The sequence below is a fragment of the Drosophila sulfurigaster genome, chromosome 3, assembly GCF_023558435.1.
Source record: "Drosophila sulfurigaster albostrigata strain 15112-1811.04 chromosome 3, ASM2355843v2, whole genome shotgun sequence".
Classification (NCBI taxonomy): domain Eukaryota; kingdom Metazoa; phylum Arthropoda; class Insecta; order Diptera; family Drosophilidae; genus Drosophila; species Drosophila sulfurigaster.
The window spans coordinates 6,730,562-6,736,561 of record NC_084883.1 but is presented as its reverse complement, the minus strand read 5'-3'; the positions used below and the strand labels follow the sequence as shown (position 1 = coordinate 6,736,561).

Sequence of the window (6,000 nt, the reverse complement as noted above, 5' to 3'; positions counted from 1 at the left end):
AGATAACACGAAATACTTAAACCTCAACTACAAAAGTTTTTTTATACAAAAAGTTGCTGATAAAAAAGGTTCCAATATTTATTTAAGTAACTCTCAAAAGTACATATGTATATACATTTGGAATAGCGTGGAGGTTTCACTTTTTGGGATACAAAGACTTGAGCCTAAATATCATGTGATATATGCGGGTGCACTTCAAATATTTCGACTTGCAAAAGATTGTACAAGACACCCGCAGAGTAGTTGAAATTTAACGTTAGGAAGTTATCACCAGAGCTGGGTACTCAGTGAGTACTACTCACACTCAATCCCACATCAAACATGTTGCGGTTGCATTCGCGTTGCCAACCAACCGCTTGCCGGTCAACTTTGCGACGAGTGCGAACCATTTGTGTTCAGACAAGTTGAGGCAAGTCATTCAGACGCTTCGTTAATTCAGTCGATTTTTAGCCGTTGGAACAGTTGGAAGTGGAGTGCGTGTTAAACGAATCGTTGCATTTCTCTTTCACCACTTGCACACGATAAACTCTCACACACAGGTGCAGTGTTTGTTTCGTGGTGCATGTATTTGTGTGCTCGCGTGCGGTGTGCGTTTGCATGAGCGTGTGTGTATGTGTGTGAGGGCGCGCGAAGATACAACAACAAAAGCTGAGGCCAAATTTAAAGCAGAAGCAGCAGTTAGTTAAGTTCCACACACACTCAGTAATAATAATCACAGTCAGCTGTGCGTTTTGCTTTGTATTCTTCGACGGCAGAGAAATGTGTGAAATATAAATGCAAATTATAAATATAATAAGCATAAATTACAAATTATTAGCGTGAATATTTTCAGTTGAGCCAAACAAATAAAAGTGCGCAAACAAATTCAACGCTTGCTCCCTCCAACAATAATAACAACAACATCAACAACGAAACATAACAATCGCGAGTGCAGTATTTATAGTGAGTGTGTTCTGTTCTCTTCGTGCTTGGGAGTATTGTTGTGCCACAAGAGTGCCTGACGTGTCCGTTCAGGTTCTGCCATAATCCTCAGTATACGTTTTGACAGCAAAATCAAAGCACTGCGCCAACCGAAGTGCTGTGTAGCGGTCACATCAACAACAGCAGTCGGAGGAGGAGCAGCATTCGAACTTGTGGATAGAGGGGTGAGTCCAACTCCAACCAGCTGAGCATTGAACGTCAAGTGTCTCTGCCACGCGACCAGGAGCAAAGTAAACACAACAACAACAACAACGATAACAGCAACCAACAAGGGAGACAGACAGTCGCAGAGAACGAAACGGTTGGAACCGCATAGAACAGAAAAAGAACCTTGCTTTACTCGCGGCACCTGCTGCTGTCTGTTGCCGTTGATTTTGTTGTTGCTGTTGCTGTTGCTGCTGTTTGCTGTTGCCTGGCGCTCCACAACAAAACATTTCTTTTTGTTGCGTGTGTTCCGCGTGGCTCCGTTAACTCGAGCTGACATTTAACAACACTGCCAACGACGCGTTGTCACTGCCGTTGCCCCCTTCCCGGCCCACCCTTATAGGGCCCTAAAACTATAGCTTGGGTCTTTGCGTGCTCATGCTCTTCTTCGTCTTTTCTTTGCTTTTTGTATTTGGCCGATTGTTCTTCGTTTTGGCGTGCATTGACTTTGCCAGCACACATTGGTTTTTGTTTTTGCATGTTTGTTGTTCGTCTTTCTTCGTCGCTTTCATTTCATTTTATTTTGTTTCGTTTCGTTTCATTTTATTTTGCTTGTGTTTGCTTGCAAATTACTTTTATTGGCTACGTCCTTTGCTTTGTTTTTCGCCGGCATAGAAAAATCAATAAATTTTTATTTGATTTTCATGCCTTGTCGCAGCTGTGACTTTGTTCTCCACTCCAGCCGCCTCCTCCAACCGCCCCACACTCGTTGGAAAGTGCTGCCATTTTTTTTCTTAAACCTTTTGTTTTTGCCTTTGCCACTTTGCCATGGCAGCGAGCTACCCCAACTCTCCATGCAACCCTGTGTCGGCGTATATATGTATGTGTATGTATGTATGTGAGTTTGTGTGGTTTGTTTGGGTTTACATTGTTCGTTGGGTTTTCTACCTCTCTGAACTCTGCTTAGTTCTGGCCTAGAAACGGGCCAAATTTATTAATTATCGCGGGGCAATTCATGAGAGAGCCACAGGCCGTTAGATGACACACTTTCGCAGGGGAGCGTACCAACTTGACAGATAGTATGAATATAGATATTCAGACATTTGGGAGCTCACGACGAGTTAGCTCCACTTAGATTGATACGTAAGATAGTAATTTGTTGACTCTGACTATTAAAAACCCGTTAATTAGAGTTTGTTTTATTAATTTGCATAATTAAATTTGAAACTGGAATATCGACCAGTATGTTAGTTGTTCACTTCAATAAAGTTCGTTCCACGTTCTTTGGAGTTTCCATCACCATAAACTCTTGATTGATTATTTAAATGTGTTTAGATATAATTTATGTTTTTATGTCTTAAAATGCTATAGGTTTAAATAGCTATGTTTCACCTGGTAGATTAACTATCTAATTTATTATGTTGAGCTTTGAGATTTGATGTTGTGAGTTGAGTTGTATGATATAATTCAAATTAAAGCATGATTTTTGGGCAGATAACTTTTAATGGGTTTCAATCATTTCGTTTCATTTCTTCGCATTCTTTGTTGAAGAAGAGCACTCCCAGTTTTAAAGGTCATTTAAAATACTTTAAAAGACTGCTTATTGTTCATTTCCAACCTGTATAATAGAGTGAACTTGAATATTATGCAAATGGAACTCCCCTAACTTTTGTTAAAATTCCATGTGACAAGCCTTCCTCCCTTCACTTGTATTATACCCTAAACATTTTTTTGTAAATTACTCGTTCGTCGAGTTATCGGACTCGACTGACACCTGCTAAAACCTGTCTCGGCCATTTCATATTCGCAATGAGCCAATAAGTAAAAGTGCCGTCGCTCCGTCCAAGATTGTTATGTCTCTTTCCATAGCGTCTACGCGTATACATCAAAAGCTCTTTCATTCAGTTTTATTTATTTAATAAAACTCGGTATACGTTTAATTTCCATGTCCATTTGAAAACGGGTTTCTTTCTCGGCCTTAGCTAGGGGTCTCGGGACCCGGCTCTGTGCTCGACCTGACTGCCGTTTTTTCTTATGTTTTTTACGTTTTTTTCGGACTGCATCATTAAGAAGCAGCAATGGCAATTAAATTTAATTATTAATGTCGGCCATGCTTGGGCCAGATCGGTGGATGGGACGGGGCTAAGAGCCATCTGCGGGGGGTCGTTCGGTGGAGCAGTGACATGAAGAAGTCGAAGGGAAGCGAGTAAAAGTTAAAGCTGTTGCCATTTATGTTAATTTCAATAAATTAATCACAAACATATTATGCCTCAGCTTACATCACACCGTCTACAGTCTACCGTCTCTCACACTCTTGATTTATGTTCTGCTCACGTTGACCTCACAATGTGGCCAGGTGTGAAAAACACGAGATGGGTCCCTTAATCTTTCATTCATTTCGCACGTCGTCACGTTCTTAACGAACAATTCTCATCAAATTTGGATATGTTTTTTACCAACTGCACACAACACAAAAAACATTAGCTTGGTCGTAGGTCAGTCCAGTATTTTGGGGCTTCTTCACGTTCCGCAAGCGACAGATTGTAATATGATCGAAGAATTTACTTACATACTCTACTCGTATATGAGCACTGTAATCTCAAGGGTAGATATCAACTGTGTCATGTTCTACATGTCTACCGTAATCTAATGTCGTCCCAAAACAGTGAGCACGTTTGTGTATAACTGTAGTTAACGCTGGATAACTGATTCACTTGGAATGAAGCTGAAAGCGGAAGATGCAAATAGCCAAATGGCCAAATGGCACTGGCATTTGTATAAGGGGGCAACCGAGTAAGGGGCACGTAGTGTCCGATTGCGATGCTGTTTCAAGTTCTTTATGCTAGACTTAACCTCAACCTGTGTCTAGTTGTGAAAGAGCATTGGGTAACTTAAGACGCGGTCTCGTGTTTCACAGTAGAATACTAAAGTATGTGAACGTAGATAATTATTTGTTTTGTTTCTTCTTATGTGAGTGGCAATCTATTATTCTTAATTATCTATTGAGTAACTGAACAAGTTTACTTCTTATTATTTTTTTGTTTATGTGTTATTGTGTGTATTAATTATATACCAAAACTCTTTTGGTATTTTTGTATATTAATTATATACCAAAAATATGCTGCTCTACAAATAATCCATAATTCATAAAATATTTATTTAAGTACATAAAATATTAACCATTTAAGCATTAATAATAGCTTATCTTAATGTGCTTGCCAATCCAAATGTTTGACTTTCTCAGTTGAAACTCAGAGTGAGATGAATCTTAGCCGCAACAACTGTCTGTCTAATTGTGGTATATTTTTTATGCCATTTCAGCATTTAAAAGGCCCCAAATGATGGCAATTAATACTTAAATGCTTGGCTCTTAGCCATATATTATATTTGTTGGCTGCATTTTAATTACAACGTTCGCCAACTAAAGTGAGTCGAACAGAATTCTGCGTGGCAGACTATTAAAAATGTGTGTGTTGAGGAACGACTGAAAATTAAGAGAAGACCATCAAATGGAGCTATCCACAGACAAAATGCAATTCTAGGCAATGTAGCCAATGAGCCAAGTGGATGTTAGCCAACGGCTGCAGCTAATTGCCGAGGCGTATCAGTTGATGTGACGGAGTTAAGAGTGGTCGTTGTGGTGGAGGGCGGGAGGATGAGGCACGCAGTCGCAGAAGAATCTACAACTGCAATGACAAGACAAATGTTGGCACAACCTGTAGATACAAGTAAACAGCAACAACACGACTGCAACAGCAGCAACAACAATTGGAGGCATGCAGCGCAAGCTCAAGTTGTTGTTCTTGGCGGCAGGCATAAAAATTTGTAGCCCAAACCAATTCGAAAGCAATTTCTGCTTAGAGCCTTTGCAGCGGGTGGGCAGAACAGACATTTGCATAACTAGGAGCCTGCGGCAGATACACATCCACATTTGCAATTATGTATATGTGGTGAATGTGAGTGTGTGTGTGTGTGATGCATGTACTACATACACATTGACAGTGTAAACGTTTAAGATACATATGTCCATGTATGTATATATTGTAGTATGTACTGGTCTGTAGTATTTAGGAGAGTTGCTGCTGGCTTAGAAGTCTGTGAAGACGAGTTCATTGAATTCTTTGCTGCTTTATTCGCCAAACTCGTAAATTTTCAACCAAATACACATAAAATTCAAACCAAACTGGTTCCTGCAGCCCCAGCACAAACAACATCAAGAACAACAAGACCAACAACAACAACATCAACAGCAGCAACAACATCAACAACAACAACAGCATTAACAGCGATTTATACAAGACCACAGCCATATAGTCTTTGGGTCTCTGTGTTTTTGGTCTTTTTTTTCTTTTTTCATTTTTTTTGGTTTTGTATTTTTATTTTTTGGGCCCTGCATTGCATGGAATGCGGCAGTCATCATCATCACAAACACAAACTCAAACTCAAGCTCGAACTCCAACTTCAACTCCAACTCGAGCTCAAGCTCAACTGAAACTCTTACTGAAACTGAAATTGAAACTCATCTTTGCCTTTTGGCTTTTGTTGGTAGTTACAAAAAGCCGGCCAAGAGGAGTCGTCATGGAGATGGTTTTGCTTTGCAAGTGCATAATATCATCTGCTTTGGCGTTTCACTTTGGTCTCTTCTCTCTGTGATTCGTTGCGGCTACTTCGATTAAGTAGCTGTCAGCATTTGTATCTTGTATCTGCATTTGTCACATGCAGACTCTCTGTGTCTCTGTGTCTGTCAGACTGCATCACGTTACTTTGGGTGCAGTTTGGTGAAAGCGCATCGCATTGAGATAACAGCTTTTGCTCATAAAGTTGCCTCTTCACATCTTTCACGACAAATTCGAACCAACGACGACCCACTTCAAC

The 6,000-nt window shown here is 40.2% G+C and overlaps 1 protein-coding gene across 3 annotated transcripts in view; it reads left to right on the top strand.

The window, feature by feature from the left end:
• Positions 1 to 443: 443 nt before the first annotated feature.
• Positions 444 to 6,000, top strand: part of LOC133846527 (putative polypeptide N-acetylgalactosaminyltransferase 9) — a 65,349-nt gene continuing 59,792 nt past the window's right edge. For all 3 annotated transcript variants that reach the window (XM_062281549.1, XM_062281550.1, XM_062281548.1), the window contains exon 1: positions 444 to 1,145. The gene's annotated coding sequence lies outside the window, so the exon portion shown is untranslated. The remainder of the gene's footprint in view (positions 1,146 to 6,000) is intronic.